This window comes from Muntiacus reevesi, chromosome 5 (genome assembly GCF_963930625.1).
Source record: "Muntiacus reevesi chromosome 5, mMunRee1.1, whole genome shotgun sequence".
Lineage (NCBI taxonomy): Eukaryota > Metazoa > Chordata > Mammalia > Artiodactyla > Cervidae > Muntiacus > Muntiacus reevesi.
Genome location: NC_089253.1, coordinates 112420118 through 112442203, shown reverse-complemented (window position 1 = coordinate 112442203; position 22086 = coordinate 112420118). Strand labels below are relative to the sequence as shown.

At 38.6% G+C, this 22086-nt stretch overlaps 1 pseudogene; it reads left to right on the top strand.

The window, feature by feature from the left end:
• The first annotated feature begins 19957 nt into the window (after positions 1 to 19957).
• On the top strand, positions 19958 to 20189 carry LOC136169592 (V-type proton ATPase subunit e 1 pseudogene; annotated as a pseudogene).
• The last annotated feature ends 1897 nt before the right edge of the window (positions 20190 to 22086 follow it).

The window sequence follows — 22086 nt, the reverse complement described above, 5'->3', positions numbered from 1 at the left end:
ATAATAAAAGCTTGTCCCTAGCTTATGTAACACACCGATGGAGAGGCTCTTTGTCAGTAAAGTGACCAACGTTCTGGTTTGCCTAGGGTGGAGAGGGATCCAGAGATGTGAGATTGTCATGGTTAAAACTGGGAATGTTCTGGGCAAACTAGAACAAGTTGGTTACCCTTGTTCAAACACCTCTTCTTGAAGGGGTGATCAGTGTACTTGGGTTTCTTCCATGTTATGACTTCAACATCTTTACCATTTGATTTCTAAGATTATATTTTATTATATATAATAATATATATTATATTATATATATATATATATTACAATTATATTATAGTCCAAGTTCCAAGGACTATATTTATTCCCATCCAGCCAGAAAAGGAAAAGAATATGGAAGATACCAAGGGAGTCACATATAAAAATGCAGTATCTGTGAGATGCAATAAAGCAAAGTACAGTGCAGTCTGCCTGGTATATCACTTCCACTTGGCTGGAATTTGGTCATATGGGTACATGGAGTTTTAACAAAATCTAGAGGAAAATAACTTATATGTATTTCCAGAGGTAAAGGAGAATAGCTAGTCAATCTCTACCCTATCTAAGGAGGTTGGCCCCAGGAATCAGGGTTAAAGCCCTGATAAAGATCATAATGCATAAAGACGGCTTTGGCGCAGAGAAGTCACCCACCTCTGGGGACCATGCTTTCATAGACAATGTTATTATCAGTGACTTATGTGGGTTAATGTTCTGTACCTTATGTAAGACCCCTGAGATTTTTGTGAAGATGACATCAGTGATGACTCAGTTTGACATTTTCTCCATTCGAGGAAAAAAAAAGACAGTTAAATCTGATTCAGAGGATGTTTTTAACTATTGCTTCACAACAAACCACCACAAAATGTCAGTGGCTTAACACAAGGAGCTTTTCTCTAATACGTTTCTCTATGGGCGAGTGGGCTGGCTTTATCTGACCTAGACAGGGCTTGGTTCTATTCCGTGGGTTGGATACAAGTCTGGTGAATGTGTCCCTCATCCTTCTTGGACCAGCAGCATGCTCTCATGGAGAAAGGCAGAAATACAAAAGGAGTGAGCAAAAACATCCCCTTCTTCTTAACATTTGGGTTCAAACCTGGCCCATTGTTTCTCCTCTCATGTTTCATTGGTCAAAGCAAGTCCTATGTCCAATCCCAATATCCATGGAGTAAAGAAGCATGCACCTCTCATGGAAATGAGGAGAGAAAGTGAACATATGCTTATGAATAATTTAATCCACCACACAAAAATGAAGTAAATATTATATATTACCTGAAGTTGAAATTATGTTTACTTCTTAAAGATAGAAGTTCAAGTAAGGAAGACTGGAAACTCTCTCAGAAATAGCACAAAGTCTTGGTGTCTCTGTGACAAGAGGGAATATACAGCAGGGCTCACAAAGAACTGGAATAGTAGTCCAACACTATTGAGGATAAAATGGCCTGTGTACTGACCCAGCCATCTTCTGTTCCCCTGATTGCTATGCTGCGTTTAGTCAGTCATGTCCACTCTTTATAACGCCACGGACTGTTTGTAGCCCGCCAGGCTCCTCTGTCCAGGGGGATTCTCCAGGCAAGAATACTGGAGTGGGTTGCCATGCCCTGCTCCAAGGGATCTTCCCAACCCAGGAATTGAACCCAGGTCTCCTGCATTGCAGGCAGATTCTTTACTGTCTGAACCCCCAGGGAAGCCCAAGAATACTGGGGTGGGTGGCCTATCCCTTCTCCAGGGGATCTTCCCAGCCCAGGAATTGAACCGGAGCAGCTTCCCATGTAGCTCAGCTGGCAAAGAGTCCACCTGCAATGTAGGAGACCTGGGTCTGATCCCTGGGCTGGGAAGATTCCCAGGGAGGAGGGCATAGCAGCCCACTCCAGTATTCTTGTCTGAGGAATCTCCATGGACAGCCTGGTGGGCTACAGTCTGTGGGGTCGTACATGACTGAGCGACTAAGTCCAAAGCACTCCTGCATTGCACGCCGATTCTTTACCAGCTGAGCTACTATTTTCCCTGCTGCTTTCTCTGAATGCACTGTAAGAAAGGGTCTCATTGGGTCATCACTACTTCTGGCCACTCATTGTTGGGCTATGTCTCCTCTTCTGTCGCCTCATGGCTTATTGAACTTCTTTGAGTATTAGGACCTATAACTAACTCTACCAGTTAGCAGGTCACAAGACAGTCCGTATAGAAAATTGCCTCAGTGGGAAGTACTGGGCATAGCAGAGATGAAGATGTTATGAATTACCTGAACATTGTCATTTATTCATCCATTTGCTCATTTTTCAAATATTCATCAAATGGTTGAGGTAATGAAGAAAAAGACCCAGAATCTGTATTATAGGAAAGCACAGTTTTATGGGAGAGAGAGAAATACAAATAAATGTGTATTCCCTGAATCTATAATACTCCTCGAGTCTGTAACACATATCTTTAAAAATATTTTAATGTTTCTAAAATATAAAAGTATCTTAACATTAATATCAATACAACTTTATAGGAATTAGGCAGTGAATAGTATGTGATGTAGTTGTGCATGTACAGCTTTTAATCAAATATCATTTATTGCATTCTAATCTTGGTTAAATTGTTTATATTGGTAGTGTAATCTGGTTTGAATTTTAACTTTAATCCTTATTTTTACTTGAAATGAGAAAAACAAACTGTGATGCAATATTTTTTGGGCTATATAATTTTATTTTAATCTGTATAACTGCTTGGGCATAATTTTTAAAGAATACTGGATAGCTTTAAGATTCTAAATTTATTATACATAATTATTGAATAATTTGACAGCTCCAACTGGGGAAAAGTACAATTGAGATATAGAAAGAAGAGCAAAATAAGTAAAAGTTTTGATCAGGATGATTATGTTTTTCTGAATAATGTGTTTTTGTCCAAAACTGGAAAATTCTTCAAGAGATGGGAATACCAGACCACCTTACCTGCCTTCTGAGAAATGTGTATGCAGGTTAAGAAGCAATATTTAGAAGTAGATATGAAACAATAGACTGGTTCCAAATCAGGAAAGGAGTACATCAAGACTGTATATTGTCACTCTGCATATTTAACTTATATGCAGAGTACATCACGCAAAATTCCAGGCTGGATGAAGCACAAGCTAGAATCAAGATTGCTGGCAGAAATACTAATAACCTCAGATGTGCAGATGACACCACCCTTATGGGAGAAAGCGAAGAACTAAAGAGCCTCTTGGTGAAAGTGAAAGAGGAGAGTGAAAAAGTTGGCTTAAAACTCAACATGCAGAAAACTAAGATTATGGCATCCAGTCCAACCACTTCATGGCAAATAGATGGGGAAACAGTGGAAACAGTAACAGACTTTATTTTTGGGGTTTCCAAAATCACTGCAAATGGTGACTGCAGTTATGAAATTAAAAGATGCTTGCTCTTTGGAAGAAAAGCTGTGACAAACCTGGACAACATATTAAAAAGCAGAGACATTACTTTGCCAAAAAAAGGTTCATCTAGTCAAATTTATGGCTTTTCCAGTAGTCAGGTATGGATGTGAAAGTTGGACTATAAAGAAAGCTGAGTGCCAAAGAATTGATGCTTTTGAACTGTGGTATTGGAAAAGACTCGTGAGAGTCCCTTGGACAGCAAGGAGATCAAACCAGTCCATCCTAAAGGAAATCAGTCCTGAATATTCATTGGAAGGACTGAAGCTTCAAATGCTGAAGCTGAAGGCCCAATACTGTGGCCACCTGATGGGAAGAACTGACTCATTGGAAAAGACCCTGATGCTGGGAATGATTGAAGGTAGGAGGGGAAGGGGGTGGCAGAGGATGAGATGGTTGAGTGGCATCACCGACATGATGGACATGATTTTAAGCAAATTCTGAGATTTGGTGATGGACAGGGAGGCCTGGCATGCTGCAGTCCATGGAGTTGCAAAGAGTCAGACATGCCTGAGTGACTGAACTGAACTGTCCAATATCAAAAACTGGAAATAGAACTGCTATACAACCCAGCCATCCTACTGCTGGGTGTACACACCAAGGAAACCAGAATTGAAAGAGACACATGTACCCCAAAGTTCATCGCAGCACTGTTTACAACAGCTAGGACATGCAAGTAACCTAGATGTCCATCAGCAGACAAATGGATAAGAAAATTGTGGTACATATATACAATGGAATATTACTCAGCTATTAAAAAGAACACACTTAAGTCAGTTCTAATGAGGTGGATGTAACTGGAGCCTATTATACAGAGTGAAGTAGGTCACAAAGAAAAACACCAATACTGTATATTAACATATATATATGGAATTTAGAAAGATGGTAATGACGACCTTGTATGTGAGACAGCAAAAGAGACACAGATATAAATAACAGACTTTTCAACTCTGTGGGAGAAGGCAAGGGTGGGATGATTTGAGAGAATAGCATTGAAGCATGTATATTACTATATGTGAAATAGATGACCAGTCCAAGTTTGATACATGAAACAGGGCACTCAAAGCCAGTGCACTGGGACAACCCAGAGGGATGAAGTGGGACAGGGTTTCAGGATGGGGACACATGTACATTCATGGCTGGTGTATATCAGTGTATGGCAAAAACCACCGCAATATTGTAAAGTAATTAACCTCCAGTTGAAATAAATTAATTTTTTAAAATGTGTCAAAATTTTTATGGTAATCTACCTCTTCTTTTTAATGTAATATTTAATACTAGTACTAACAGGCTAATTGCTGAAATCCATCTTGTGGTTTTATATCTTTGAGAGTCACAGTTTGACTTATAGCCAGGGACATGCTGATCATCCACAAAAAATAAATCTTTTTTTAATTCAGAGTTTTTAATATTAAATAATTGCTGGGAAATATTCCTACTTAGAAAAAATGTGAAGTTAAATACTCAAATGTGTGTCGTTTCCATTTGACATTAAGAAATGCTGTTATTTTAAAATACAGCTCCACTGTAGTATCCAGCATGTTCTGACAAGTTTGAAATTTATTCTATATACTCAACTTCATCAATAATACAAAAATATTACCATTCAGTGTTTTACATTTTATGAAGTTAAAGTCTCTGGTTTCTATTTACTATGATGAAATAATAAAATGAGAAAATATTGTATATCTAGAATGTTGCCCACTCAAACCAAAGTATTTAATTATTGAAAGTAGGAACTACTAAATATTCTAGAATAGATTATAGATATACAAAATTGGGACGATTTTGTGTGATCGAATGATGTATAGTGAAGAACTATTATTCAGGTGCTCATCTTTGTCAAAATCTTACAACTAAGTTTCAATAGAAGCTTTTAAATTCCCGTGATATTTAATTCATTAAAAAAGGGAAAATTAGAAATTTAGTCAGTAGGAAATGCGGATGAAATTGTGTTCTTTGATAAACTTCAAATATATAATGTCAACTCTAAATATCCCATTGAAGGAAAGGTCATGAACACAAACCATGGAAGTAGTAATGCTCTGATTAGATGCCTGACTACTGATACCAAAGGTGATTTAGAAGAAATCTAAGGGACTTCTCTGGTGGTCCAGTGGATAAGACTCTCTGCTCCGAATTCAGGAAGGCTGGTGTAGAGAACAAGATCCCACATACTCATTTTCATATGCTGCAACTAAAGATTCTGCATGTCGCAACCAAAATCAAAGACCCTGCATGCTGCAACTAAGACCTGGCACAGTCAATATTTTTTTTTTTAAAGAAGAAATCTTAGATTCTTGAGTGAAGAAGATTTAAACTCAGATTTCAGAGGGGAATCAAGGAAGGCTACTAGGAAAGAGATAAAACCTGAGTTGTACTTTGAGTATGAATAGAAGTTACCTAAATAAATAAGTGAAGCAAGGACACTATCTGTAGTAGTGATAGAAAATGCAAAAGAATGGAGATGTGATGAAGGCAATGTGTTCAGTGAAGCAGTTCTATTTACCCAAAACCTGTGATTTGAATGCAATGGTGCAGGAAGATAGAAACAGGACAAGAGTTGGGATAAGAAATATCTTTGTCCCATGTTTAGGGTCTGGAATTTATAATGAAGATACCAGGGAGCCACTTCAAGCTTTACATCACCAAATCTGTTTCAGAAAGGTAACTCAGAACAGAACTCAGCCTCGCCCCAGAGGAAGACTGGAGGCAAAAACCCCGGTTAGAAAACGATAAACAAGAGCCTAACCCAGGGCAGTGGTGGTGGGGGTGGAATGGAAGGTACATATTTGAGAAATATTAAGAACATAGATGAGATGATGAAATAGAAAGATGGGGAAGGCTCCAGAATACCTTGGGTAAATGGGTGGATGGTGATGTCATTCCCTCAAAAGAGAAAGAAAAGGAGGTAGATCTGGGAGAGATGGGAAGCAGAGATGATGAGCTTAATTGTGGACCTGTTTGAGGTGTCCATGAGACTTCTAGAGGAGACATTACATGGAATAACAACATAAGAGAGGGCATTATTCTTCTCTGTTACAGTTCACACTTCAGTCATTTCAGTTCAGTCACTCAGTCATGTCCAACTCTTTGCGACCCCATGGAATGCAGAATGCCAGGCTTCCCTATCCATCACCAACTCCCAGAGCTTGCTCAAATTCATGTCCATTGAGTCAGTGATGCCATCCAACCATCTCATCTTCTGCCATCCCCTTCTCCTCCTGTCTGTAATCTTTCCCAGCACCAGGGTCTTTTCCAATGAGTCAGTTCTTCGAATCAAAGTACTGGAGCTTCAGCTTCAACATCAGTCCTTCCAATGAATATTCAGGACTGATTTCCTTTAGGATTGACTGGTTTGATCTCCTTGCAGTCCAAGCGACTCTCAAGAGTGTTCTCCAACACCACAGTTCAAAAGCATCAATTCTTCAGTACTCAGCTTTCTTTACAGTCCAACTCTTACATTCATACATGACTATTGGAAAAACCATAGCTTTGACTAGATGAGCCTTTGTCAGCAAAGTAATGTCTCTGCTTTTTAATATGCTGTTTAGGTTGGTCATAACTTTTCTTTCAAGGAGCAAGCATCTTTTCATTTCATGGCTGCAGTCACCATCTGCAGTGATTTTTTGAGCCCAACAAAATAAAGTCTGTTACTGTTTCCATTGTTTCCCCATCTATTTGCCATGAAGTCATGGGACTGGATACCATGATCTGAGTTTTTTGAATGTTGGGTTTTAAGCCGGCTTTTTCACTCTCCTCTTTCATTTTCATCAAGAGGCTCTTCTGCCATAAGGGTGATGTCATCTGCATATTTGTGGTTATTGATATTTCTCCCAGCAATCTTGATTCCAGCTGGTGTTTCATCCAGCCTGGCATTTCACATGATGTAATCTGCATATAAGTTAAATAAGCAGGGTGACAATATACAGCCTTGACTACTCCTTTCCTGATTTGAAACCAGTCTGCTGTTCCATGTCCGGTTCTAACTGTTGCTTCTTGACTTCATACAGCTTTCTCAAGAGGCAGGTCAGGTGGCCTGGTATTCCCATCTCTTGAAGAATTTTACACAGTTTGTTGTGATCCACACAGTCAAAGGCTTTGGCATAGTCAATAAAACAGTAGTAGATCTTTTTCTGGAACTCTCTTGCTTTTTCTGTGATCCAGTGGATGTTGGCAATTTGATCCCTGGTTCCTCTACCTTTTCTAAATCCAGCTTCACCATCTGAAGTTCACGGTTCACGTACTGTTGATGCCTGATTTGGAGAATTTTGAGCATTACTTTCACACTAGCATATTTTAATTCTAGTGGCTCTCTTTAACAGACACCTCACACCAAAACAAGAGTGTTTTTCTGTTGAGGTCTAGATTCCAGGTGTTAGGCAGCAAGAATTTTCCATGTGAATATAATTGGAATTTCTTTATAAAACTATGGAAAAAACACACAGCCCCAGCCTATAATATTTTGATGAGACTAGATGAGATGAATTTTTTGGCTTAATCAAATCTAGGTGAATTGAGATCTCAAAACTTGGAAAATGTAGGGTTAAGATGAAAAGAGTAAAGTCTTCCTTCTCTAGAGGGTAGTTAACTTAAAGACTTAGGTAAAAAGTAAAATACAGGATGCTCAGGTAAATAAATTTCAGATAAAAATGAATGTCTTTAGTATGTCTCAACTATTGAATGGGCATACTTATACTAAAAAATTACATGTTGTTTATCTGAAATTTAAATTTAACTGTGCACTCTATTTTTTATGTGCTAAATTTGACACCCTTATATAGGCATTCATTTTGTAATGAATGAATTTCTAATGGCCTATATAGGCATCCATTTTATGCTGGAAACATAAAATCTAGTAGCTGTATTTGTTTCCTATTGGTTCTAAAACAAATTTTCATAAAATGAGTGACTTAAAACTATACCAATTTATTATTGCAGCTTTGGAGGTCAAAATCCTGAAATGGGCCTCACTGGGCTAAAATCCAGGCATTTTCAGGCCTGCATTTATTCTGGAGGCTGTAGGGGAAAAGTCATTCCCTTGACTTTCCCAGTTTCTAGAAGCTTCCTACTTTGCTTGGCTCTTGACCTCATCTTCCATCTTCAAAGTCATCATTATTGTATATTTCAATCTCTGTTTCTGACCCTTCTGCCTCCCTCTTTTAAAGATCATGTGTTTGAAAAGATGCTCAACATCACTCATTATCAGAGAAATGCAAATCAAAACCACAATGAGGTACCATTACACGCCAGTCAGGATGGCTGCTATCCAAAAGTCTACAAGCAATAAATGCTGGAGAGGGTGTGGAGAAAAGGGAACCCTCTTACACTGTTGGTGGGAATACAAACTAGTACAGCCGCTATGGAAAACAGTGTGGAGATTTCTTAAAAAACTGGAACTAAAACTGCCATATGACCCAGCAATCCCACTGCTGGGCATACACACTGAGGAAACCAGATCTGAAAGAGACACGTGCACCCCAATGTTCATTGCAGCACTGTTTATAATAGCCAGGACATGGAAGCAACCTAGATGCCCATCAGCAGATGAATGGATAAGGAAGCTGTGGTACATATACACCATGGAATATTACTCAGCCGTTAAAAAGAATTCATTTGAATCAATTCTAATGAGATAGATGAAACTGGAGCCCATTATACAGAGTGAAGTAAGCCAGAAAGATAAAGAACATTACAGTATACTAACACATATATATGGAATTTAGAAAGATGCTAATGATAACCCTATATGCAAAACAGAAAAAGAGACACAGATGTACAGAACAGATTTTTGGACTCTGTGGGAGAAGGTGAGGGTGGGATGTTTCAAAGGAAACAGCATCAAAACATGTATATTATCTATGGTGAAACAGACCACCAGCCCAGGTTGGATGCATGAGACAAGTGCTCGGGCCTGGTGCACTGGGAAGACCCAGAGGGATGGGGTGGAGAGGGAGGTGGGAGGGGGGATCGGGATGGGGAATACATGTAAATCCATGGCTAATTCATGTCAATGTATGACAAAAACCACTACAATATTGTAAAGTAATTAGCCTCCAACTAATAAAAATAAATGAAAAAATAAATAAATAAAGATCATGTGTTTACAGTGAACCCACCTAGATAATACAGGATAATCTCCCTGTCTCATGACTCTTAATCAAATCTGTAATATTTTCAAATAAGGTATATTCACATATCAGATAAAATATTCACAAATTCTAGAGGATTAGGACCTGCGCACTTTGGGGGTCATTTTTCCACCTACCACAGCAGCTCTCCAAAGACATTAGACTCATGGATGTGAAGTCTATAATGGACAAAGTTTTTGTATCCTGTGTGATGTCACCTCCAGTTTTATGACATTTTTCATCCGTTTTGTCTGCCAGTCAGGACAGAATTCTGTAAGGTAGTTGGTCTACTAGCATGGCAGCAACATACTTCAAATCCTCCTGGGCTCAGCTATACAAGGATGTAAGACAGTCTTATATCCTAGTTGGTTGAGTTATAACAGGGCTATGAGGGGGTGGCCTGGGAGATGAGGTTGATAGAGAACACAGTATCTTAAAGATGCTCTAAAGCTCCCTCCTGGATACTGCCAATGTTTATGGATATTAGAAGGCAGGGGGACATGACTAGAGGGAATTCTACAGAATCTTTCTTTTATTTTTACCTAAGTGAAAGTTGTGTGATCGATTACTTTCATGTCCAGACTACAGTCACATCCGACTCTTTGCTACTCCATGTAATTCTCCAGGTCAGAATACTGGAGTGGGTATAGCCTTTCCCTTCTCCAAGGGATCTTCCCAACCCAGGGATCAAACCCAGGTTTTCTGCATTGCAGACAGATTCTTTACCAGCTGAGCCACAAGGGAAGCCCCCCCTTTTTTTTTAACTAAGCTTTTCTTAAAAAAAAAAATCACTAAGAATGCAGACAAAGTAACTAAAAGGCCAGTAGTGTCTTAATTCATTTGGGCTGCATAACAAAGTGCTAGGTATAGATGGTTGATAGACATCAGAAATTGATTTCTCACTGTTCTGGAGGCTGGAAGTCTGAGATCAGGGTGCCAGCAGGACTGGCTGAGAATCATCTGCCTGGTCTCAGACCTCTCACTGTATCCTCACATGGCAGAAGGGTCAAGGGGGCTCTGAGTCTCTTTTATAAGAGCACTAATCCCATTAGTGAGGTCTCCACTCTTATGACTTAACCACCTTTCAAATCCCCCTTCAAATCCCTCACCTCCTAATACCATCATGTTGGGTATTAAGATTTCAACATAGAGATTTGGGGGATGGGTAGGTAAACATAAACATTCAAACCATAGCAGCTGGGTCAAATGCCAAAGCAAGTGATGAATATGATCATTTCAATCAAGTAGGCAATTTCTCAAGCTGGTTGACAGTTACTTGATGTCAGATAGAAAAGTTAAAAAAATAGCTATTTGGTTTTACTTCATCACTGATTGGATTTCCCTGGTGGCTCAGGTGGTTAAAAAAAATCAGCCTGCAATGTGAGAGACCTGAATTCAATCCCTCAGTTGGAAAGATCCCTTGGAGAAGGTAATGGCTACCCACTCGAGTATTCTTGCCCAGAGAAATCCATGGACTGAAGAGCCTGGTGGGTTATATAGTCCGTGGGGTTGCGAAGAGTTGGACATGACTGAGCAACTAACAATTTTCCTTCATCATTGCTTAGGACCATATAAAGGTTCTATTAAACGCCTAGTATGTCATAGGTCCTGGGCCAGAAATTTTTACTACATTATTTTCTTCACTTCTCATATTAATCCTTCAAGCTAGATATTATATTCACCATTTTACACTAGCAGAAATTGAGGATCAGGGAGATTAGCTTGCCTGTCCAAGGTACCATGAGCTTAATGTCAGAGCCAGATTTACTTGCAGGTTTGTGTTTACCCCAAGTCATCTTTATTCATTGTGATATGTTTCTGGGATGTTGGCATACACTGTTTTAACAGCTACAAAAAGGAGCAGTGAGGCTGCAATCAGGGACACATTAATTATTCTTTGTCCGTCATGGGGGAAAGGCCTATTGGTCACATATAAGTATCCTTCAGCCATGTGAGAACAGCCATGTAGCGTTTACTTCGCAAGGATAACCACGGCCCTTTCTAGAAGAGCTGCCCATTCTCTTCGCAGCCCATCCCTTCCTTTCTCCCCATAGCTCAATATTTGCTTCATGAGGAGATTACACTGAGGTAATACATTCTGAATGTTGAAGCACATTTTGGGCTTCTCTGGGGGAGACATGGGTTTCTGGCTGTCTTTCATGTTCCTCTTTTGTTCTTTGTACAGTGAAACTCCAGGGAGCTTTCTCTTTTTTTTCCACCAGGGTTTCACTGTCCTGAAGCATTCAGGAGTTGGAAACCCAACAGACTAGTGAGCCAGTGAGAGGCGTCGGACCACGGTCAGACCCAACCCAATGACATCAACGGAGACAATCTCAGTCTGCTGCAAATGTGTTTTTCTGAACACACCCAAATCCCAAAGATGTTCATCTCGGTGCCCCGACATCCGCTTTGTCAAATCACAGACTGTTACAGAGAAACAAACGCAGTCTAGACTCCCAGCAGACTCCTACTTAGGGACAGGACTCTTCCTTTTAACAGAATAGCAAGAAGCAAGGGGTTTCAGAATCGTTTTGGAACATTTTATGGGTCAAACAGTTTCAAAATCATTTGTTTCAGTTGAAGAATCCAGAGAAAAGGAACCAGGTGCAAAGCTGTCTGAATTTGGCAAAGTGAGGGTTTTTGAGCAGTAAATGGCTTAACAGAAATACATGGGATGCTTTGAAATGAACTCAGTGATTTCTTTTCCATTCTTTTTTTTAATTAAAACAAAATTTATTAGGGTATGGTTTCTTTACAGTGTTGTGTTAGTTTATGCTGTACCATGAAGTGAAACAGCTTTATGCATATATGTACCCCCCACCCTCTTGACCTCCCTTCACCCCCACCCCTCCCACCCCTGATCCCACCTATCTAGGTCATCACAGAGCACCAGGCTGAGCTCCCTGTACTGACTTTCAGTTTTCTTTTATAAGTAGCTGCATAATTTTTGCTGGCAGGGAGGGACAAGTTGGAACTTAAGCAACTATTAATGTGGAACAACATGGGCAAGTGAGGCAGACCTGGGCTTCAGTCCCAGCTCTATCACCTACCGGCAGGATCACCCTAGATAAATGTTCAAACTTCTCACATCTATAGCTCTCTCAACTGTGACTTAATAATTCTCTTTGGGGGATGTTAACATGAGAATCTTTGCACATTGCTTCGTACACAAGCTGTCACTCAATAAGCCACAGCTACTATTCTTCCTCAGCACCTGGAACATAGCTGAAGGTTAATCAGTTTTGGAGGAAAGGAAGGGAAGAGGATGATGCCTAAAGTCACGGAAGCTTCCCATTTTCCAAGTGTCATTTCCCTCTCCCAAGTAATCACTGAACTTCTCTCTTGCTCTTCCTTGCTTTCCTCATGCTGATCCTGTTTTCTCTTGCCCTCCACTAACATTTTTTTACTCTTGATTGTAATGAATCAACATTCCTTGAGCTTCCTCTGTGCAACAGTCACTCAGGTATCCAGAAGAAAATTAAAGTAAGAAGAAGATCCTCCCTTCCAAGCACGACTGCTTACTGTTCAGCAAAAAATATAAGACGTAAACCTGTAATGTAAAGAAGCGGGAAAACGTGTAATATAAGTTCACTAACGTGCTTTGGGATAAGAATGGGAAGGGCTTCCTATAAGCCATAGCAATTGTGCTGGACTTAAGCAGGGTATTTGGACTTGCAGAAAAAGAGCCAAATGACATCCAGGATAGGAACCAGCAAAAGCTAGTGGATGCTGCATAAGAAGGGTAACACAATTTATCATAGTGACTACAAGAAACCAAACACCTACTGTGTGTCAGGTGCTATTCTAAATGCTTTACATGTATGATTTAAGTTAACTATGAAGAGAAAATACAAAGATAAATTATTAGAGGTTCAAAATATCTATTTCTGTCTTGATTAAAATTAATATGTGCCCAGAGGGCACAGGCTCCAACAAAAAGAAGTTTAGGACAGAACAGCTGAGCTATTAACACAGTGCATTCAGGATACAGAGTACTAAGTCGCTTTAACTTCCTTTTTACACCAACTGTAAGAAAGAAGATGAGGCTATTCACCAGTTAGGTCATTTGAATATATAAACACAGGGCCTGAAGAGATGAAGAAACTTTCTTACCACTTCCATACTTAAGCTGTTTCTTATCATTACAAAATTCTGTGGTTTGTTTATAAGAAGTTCTCTATGGGAATCATCTACCCTAATTACAATAAACCTTAACGTTGAGGCTATGATACTTATTTTCATTAAATTATATTCATTGTTTGTTTGTTAGAGAAGATTACACTTACTTATGAATCATAATAGTAACTGATTTTCTTACATTTAACCTTATAAAAGGCTATCATATTCTTTTGGAGTTAGGAAACATATGGTTTTTTCTTTCCTTGTAAAATTATGTAAGTAAAAACTAAATAGGGATTTTAGTAGAAGTATCTTTAGTAGTCAATGCAGATACCTTGGCATTTCACTGGTATTTTGGTACTACCCCATTTGTATTCTATTACAAGTTAATCACTGAAGGGGTGTTGTCTATAAGCTTAAATTATATTAATACATAATGGCCCTTCTCTGGGAACCCTGACTCTCAGGTGATGAGCATTAAGCTACAGTACCTGTCTTTAGCGCACAGGAAGCGTCCTGACCAGACCTTCAAGTGAATGGCTGCCATAAGAATGAAACGAACACCTCTCCTCTGGAGGCTGACTGGAACCAGGAAATGTTTGACTTTACTCCCTCCCCTGCTAGTATAAAAGGAGCTTGAATTCTAACTCAGACAAGATGGTTCTTTGGAACACGAGTCCACCGTCTTATTGGTCTGTTGGCCATCTGAATTAAGTCGCTATTCCTTGCCCCAACAACTTGTTTCTCAGTTTATCGGCTTCTAGTGTGGTGAGCATGTGAGCTTGGACTTGACATCACTTTGTTCGGGAATTCTTTCTCATGTCTCTGCATCACTCCCTCTTTCCTACTATTCAGGTGATCAGATCGCTGTTAAAATTTCTCTTCTAAGTGAGCCTCTTGGACTTTACTACACAAAATAGGAATCATTTGCCCATGGCCATCTGTTTATTTAGTGCTATTTTATTATATTCATAACTCTCATCATGAAAAGAATTATATCATTCATATATTCATACTTACTTGACTAGCTCTCCCACTCACTGAAGCCTCCAAGAGGGTAGGGTGTTTTCTGTTGCTTTGTTTTTCATGGCTGAATCCCTGCAGTGTAGGAAAGTACCTGGAATGTGGTAGAGGGTCATTAAATATTGCTGCATGAATGAACAAATAACTGAACAAAATGAATGTGCCCAGCTTCAAGGAGATCTTGTGAAAATCTTTGCTTGTTTCCCTCTGGCATCACATTAAAGACAATCAAGAGTTTTAAGTTCAGTAGTTTTCCAAGAATGTGTGCATTTCAAAGGAAGTGTCTAGGAAGCAATATCAAACCACAAGCTAGTAGAATGACTATCTAATGCAGGCATTCAGAACCTGTGCCTAATTGGTATTTTTAAATATAAAAGGATGTATTTAACAGGGATTAAATTTTTCTATCTACTTTTATTTTCATGGTTTTCATATGTGTGTGTGTGTGTGTGTATACATATAAGGAGAGACGACAATAAGGAGAGATGACAACTAGATAGAAGATATTTTAAAATATTGAAGCTTCTTTAATAGCAAAAGACATAACACTTCTACAGGAAACTTAACTAGAAATGTAGACAACGTATATAAAGAAAACTGTAAGACATCCTGATCAAGGCGCAATGTAAACTTTTCTATCTGATATTTTTGAGCAGAGGTATTAACTCTTAACATATCACCTAACTGCTAAGCTGTGTCAACACTAAGAGTCATAAAGAATGACAATGTTGAATTTTAACTGATCCTAGAAAATGGTGAAGGTTGAGAAATCCTGTCTACCTTTGCGTCCTGGAAAATGATTTACTGCGAAATATCACCCTTCTTCATATAACATAGATAAGACTCATGGATTCCCCACTTGTTTACCTGTGACAAGGTCAGACACAGTCCTTTCAAATTTCCATTCTTTGTCTCATAAGTAGTTACTGAACTACTTTTCCCCCTTGATCAATGGATACAAAATACTTCTGATTTTGTATCTCTCCTTCCCCTAAGTGTCTGAACCTTGCCCCTCATTCAGGTCAGCACACAGCCCCTACTGAGAATGCACCAGGCTCAGGGTGAAACGTTCTTTACTGTCTGATCATGTCACCCTTTCCTCCTGCCTCCCCATACTCAGTTCTTCCCAACTGGTTTAGGACTCTCTATTATTTTGCCTAACTCTTGAGACTTTTGCAGATCTTAGGGTCACTGTACCCTCACTCCCTTCTACTCCCACCTTGCAATAATCTCTTTCATAAAAAAAATGTCTCCTTGACAAGTTTGAATTTGTTATTTAACAAAGTATAAGAAAGTATAAAGTATAACAAAGTATAAAGAAAACTGAGCACCAAAGAATTGATGCGCTTTTGAACTGTGGTGTTGAAGGAGACTCTTGAGAGTCCCTTGGACTGCAAGGAGATCCAAGCAGTCCATCCTGAAGGAAATCAGTCCTGAATATTCATTGGAAGGACTGATGCTGAAGTTGAAACTCTAATAATTTGGCCACCTGATGCGAAGAGAAAGACCCTGAGGCTGGGAAAGATTGAAGGCATGAGGAGAAGGAGATGACAGAGGGTGAGTTGTTTGGATGGCATCACTGACTCAATGGACATGAGTTTGAGTAAACTTTGGGAGTTGGTGATGGACAGGGAGGCCTGGCATGCTGTAGTCGATGGGGTTGCAAAGAGTCGGACACCACTAAGCAACTGAACTGAATTATGACTTCTTTCCTTCTACTATCTTCAGGTTTTGTGTGTTCTTCCTGTTAATTTCTTTAGGTGTCAGGTTAGATTGCTGGTGATTTCTTCTTGTTTTCTGAGGTAAGCTTTCATTGCTATAAACTTCCCTCTGAGAAGTGTTTTGCTGCAACCCATAGGTTTTGGGATCATTCTCTTGCATCTGGTGTCTACCCATGGGTGGGTAAGGCTGGTTCAGGGCCTACAGCAGACTTTCTGGAGGGAAAGGCAGGGACCCCTGCATGTGGAACTGGAGACAGAACAACTTGGATTCCCATTCTTCTCTTCCATGAACCAACTTTAAAAGTTATTTCACCTCTTTTTTAATATAACCGTGGATTAATTTATTTTATTAAAAATTTTTTAATGTTTAAATTTTTATATGATTTAAAATGTTACGTTCCATTTTTAGTTATTACAGAATATTGACTATATCCCCCATGGTTTTCTAAATTTAGTTTTTATTTTATATTAGAATATAATTGAGCTACAATTTTTGCAGTACAGGTGTACTGCAAAGTGATTCAGTTACACATATGCTTAATTGCCTCTGTTGTGTCTGATTCTTTGTTCCCCTATAGACTGTAGCCCACCAGGCTCCTCTGTCTATGGATTCTCCAGGCAAGAATACTGGGGTTGGTTGCCATGCCCTCCTCCAGGGGATCTTCTCAGCCCAGGGATCAAACCTGAGTCTCCTGCATTGCCGGCAGATTCTTTACCATGGAGTCACCGGGGAAGCCCCCAGTTACACATATACATATACCCATTCTTTTTCAGATTCTTTTCTCATATAGATTATTACAGAATATTTAGTAGAGTTCCCTGTGCTATACAGTAAGTCCTTGTTGATTATCTGTTTTATATGTTGTAGTGTGTATATCTTAATCCAAGACTCCTAATTTATCCCTCCTCCCCCAGCCTTTCCCCTTTGGAAACCATAGATTTGTTTTTAAAGTCCACGAGTCTGTTTCTGTGTTGTAAAATAAGTTAATTTGCATCATTTTTTAGATCCCACATGTAAGTGATATCATATGGTATTTGTCTTTCTCTTTTACTTCACTTAGTACGGTAATCTCTAGGTTCATTCATGTTGCTGCAAATAGCCTTATTTCATTCTTTTTTTTTTTTTTTTTGCTGAGTAATATTCCATTGTGTATATATACACCATGCTTTCTTTATTTTTCTGTCGATGGACCTTGAGATTGTTTGCATGTCTTGACTATCATAAATAGTGCTACTACGAACATTGGAGTGCATGTATATTTTTGAATTATGGTTTTCTTTGCATATATAACCAGAAATGAATCATATGGTAGCTCTGTTTTTAGTTTTTTAAGGGATTTCCATAATGGGTGTACCAATTTACATTCCCACCAGCAGCATTAGGAGGGTTCCTTTTTCTCCACACCCTCTCTAGCATTTATTATGTATAGACTTTTTAATAATGGCCATTCTGAGTGATGTGAGGTGATACCTCATTGTGGTTTTGACTTGCATTTCTCTAAGAATGAGTGGTGTAGAGCATCTTTTCATGTGTTTTTTGGCCATTTGTATGACTTCTTTGGAGAAAAGTCTATTTAGATATTCTGCACATTTTTTGACTGGATTGTTTATTTTTGTGATAGTGAGCTGCATGAGCTGTTTGTATATTTTAAAGATTAATTCCTTGTTGGTTACATCATTCACAAATATTTTCTCCCATTCTGTGGGTTGTCTTTTTGTTTATGGTTTCCTTTGCTATGCAAAAGCTTTTGAACTTTTTTTTAAAATAAGCAATATTTACTATGAGTTTGTTCTTTTTTTCTTTATTTTTAATTGAAGGATAATTGCTTTACAGTATTGTTTTGATTTCTAGCTTTTAACTTTAATTAGATCCTACTTGTTCATTATTGTTTTTATTTCCACTACTCTAGGAGGTGGATCCAAAAAGATACTGTTGTGATTTGTGTCAAAAGTATGTTCTGCCTATGTTTTTCTCATAAGAGTTTCAGGGCATCTGGTCTTCCATTGAAGTCTTTAACCCAATTTGAGTTGTTGTGTAAGATGTTAGAGGATGTTCTAATTTTATTTTTTACATGTAGTTTTCAAGTTTTCCCAACACCACTTAGTGAAGAGACTGTCTTTATTATATAGTCTTGCATTCTTTTTTGAAGATTAATTGACCACAGGTGCATGGTTTACTTCTGAGCTTTCTATCCTCTTCCATTGGTCTATATTTCTGTTTTCTTGTGTCAATACCATACTGTCTTGATTATTGTTATTCTGGAGAAGGAAATGGCAACCCACTCCAGTATTCTGGCCAGGAGAATCCCATGGACAGAGGAGCTACAGTCCATGGGGGTCACAAAGAGTCAGACAAGAGTGAGCATGCAGCACGTAGTATAATCTGAAGTCAGGGAGCCCGATTTCTCCAGCTCCATTTTCCTTTCTCAGGATTGCTTTGGCTATTCAGCATCTTTTGTGTTTCTATACAGACTTAAAAACTTTTTTGCTTTAGTTCTGTGAAAAGCGCCATTGTTAATTTCATAGGGATTGCATTGAATTTGTCTTGGGTAGTATAGTCATCTTGACAATATTGAATCTTCCAATCCAATAATATGGTATATCTTTCCATCTCTTTGTGTCATCTTCGATTTCTTTCATCAGTATCTTATAGTTTTCAGAGTACAGGTCCTTTGTCTCCTTAGGTATGTTTATTCTTAGGTACTTTATTCTTTTTGTTGTGATGGCACATGAGCTTGTTTCCTTAATTTTTCTTTCTGATCTTTCACTGCTAGTGTATAGATATGCAAGAGATTTCTGTGTATTAATTTTGCATCCTACAACTTTACAATTAATGGATGAATTCTAGTAGTTTTCTGATAGCATCTTTACTTTCCATTTACAGTTATTACAGAATAGTGGCTATATTCCACATGTTATACAATACATCCGTGAGCTTATCTTACATGCAGTGGTTTGTACCTGTCATTCCCACCCTTCTCTATTCCATCTCCCACTCCCCACTTGTAACTGTGTGTTTGTCCTCTATGAGTCTGCTTCTTGTTTGTTTTATTCAGTCATCTGTTGTATTTTTTAGATTCCATATATAAATGATATCATTTGGTATTTCTCTTTCTCTGTATAACTTATTTCACTTAGCATAATGCCTTCCAAGTCCATCCATGTTGTTGCAAATGGCAAAATTTAGTTCTTTTTTATGGCTGAGTGGTATCCTATTGCATGCATGTAGATATATATATATATGTATATATATGTATGCTTATATGTAGATATATACATATATGTATATGTAGGTAAAACTTCTTTATCCATTCATCTGTTAATTGACACTTAAGTTACTGTTAGTTCACCTCTTTGAGCTTCCATTTCTTTACAAGTAAATAAAGATAATGATATTTTTAAAAAAGAAAATAACTTTGCTATAAGAAAGCTATGAGAGAGATACATAACTTGGTGCTGGCATAGACCAGACACTTAATAAATATGAGCTTCATTTCCTCTATCACAAGCACACAGTGTGAGACCCCATGGCCTGTCCTGGCCTCACCGTGCCTCTTGGTGTGATGAGCATGTTCTGGGTCTTCACCAGCTTCCTGGTGCCCTGGTTCATCCCTAAGGATCCCAACCAAGGAGTTATCATCAGAAAGAAACCTGTTCTGTTTGTTCCTCTTTTGGCTGATTGCAATTCTGGCCCACATCAGGCCTCTCTTTAGAACACGCTTGAAAAATGAAACTGTCTGGTACCTCGAGTATCATTGACCTTGAGGAAGAAGGCTTGCTTGCCTGTGATCAGTCATTGAGGTCATAAAGAGAACTCCTCTAGATGCAAAATCACTTCCATACCCAGACCACTTTCCTTGATTCGCCCCCTTTGGCCATCAGCTGCCTTAAATGTTCACACCACATTTGAACATCTTATTCTACAGTGCAGTAATTTTTTCCTATCACCATTTTTACACTTTGATGAGTGATGTGCTCCCTTAATCTAAACTGTGCTGCCTCAATGAAATGATTAGGTACTCTTCTGAGATCAAAAGTGCTGTTCTTCTGAGAGATAATGTTACTCTCTCCTTAGAACCAGTGATTTTGAAGATGGCTCCTACCTGCTCACAACATGAGAATCAGTGAAGTGTTTAAAAATGTTAACATGACAAGAAGACTCCAGGGGGGCTGTCAGTAGGAAAACTTGTTCAGAGGGAAAATTTGTCCCACCAGAATTATACCAAAGTGTATTATCAGGATGAATTTCTTATTTATACTACCTTTTGGGATAAATATTATTTCTGCTTTCAAAAAAAAAAAATCCACAAAGTGTGGTTTTAAATAAATGTGAATATGACTTTGTCCCATTGAGCAGGTCAGAAGAAGGTCTTGTTTGTACAGATCTTTCTCAACAAAGGTAAGTTAGGCCCTACTTAGATCTGTGCTATTTGTGAACAATTTTATATTCACCTCCCAAGGGGAAACTAAGCCACCCACCATTAAATGAATCCACAAGGACACCTACAACATATATGCATTGATTCTTCTTGATATGGAATCTCCCACAGTATCATTTTTCTGGGCTCCTCTCTTAGATTTTCAAATGTTTTGGATTAGGTGCTCATTTATTTTCTGTCTTTATTATTCTGAGTCCCCACATTTCTAAAGCCTTTTAGACATACAGGCATGAGTTTTGATCAATGCTGTAGCATTATTCATGCAACATGATTTCTTTTTATTATAATTTCAGCTGGAAGACTGCTCTTTTTTTTGTCATGCAAGCACAGACTTGCTACAAAGAAATTTTTGTTGCAATGTGTTGTAGACTAAATGCAGTAACGCCTTGTATTTTCATGATCAGCATTCTGGTATTTAATAATCCCTTGATACCAAAATTCGTATGCTGTATAATAGTTTTATTTTTAAGAATTTATTTTCCCTGGTAATGATTTTCAATATGGAAAGAAAAATACTGCTTTTATTTAGTCTCAAACATACTTCATACTTATATTCTAAAAATAATTTAAACTCAGTACTTTGATCAGATTCCAAAGCAATCATAATTAGCTCATAAGGGTCAAATACCCAGAGTATCTCAATTTGGAGTATTCAAAAGACAATTATGCCATCAGCCTAAATAAGTCACAATAAGTCATGATAGGACAGGTTTCAATGTATCTGCTGAGATTTAGCAGAGATTTTTCCTTTGGACTTCCCTGGTGGCTCAGACGGTAAAGCATCTGTCTACAATGTGGGAGACCTGGGTTCGATCCCTGGGTCGGGAAGATTCTCTGGAGAAGGAAGTGGCAACCCACTCCAGTACTCTTGCCTGGAGAATCCCATGGACGGAGGAGGCTGCTGCAGGCTACTGTCCATGGGTTCGCAAAGTGTCGCACATGACTGAGTTTGACTTCACTTTCACTTTCCTTTGCTATTTTTAATCTCCCATTCATTTAAGTACAGTACTCAAGAAGTATGATATCTGGATCATTTATATGTGGAATCTAAAATATGGCAAAAATGAGCCTATCTACAAAACCAAAAGGGAGTCATAGACATAAAGAATGGACTTGTGGTTGCCAAATGGAAGTGGGGGGAGAGAGAAGGCTGGAAGTTTGGGGTTGGTAGATGGTAGATAGCCTGGCGGGCTGCTGTCCATAGGGTCACACAGAGT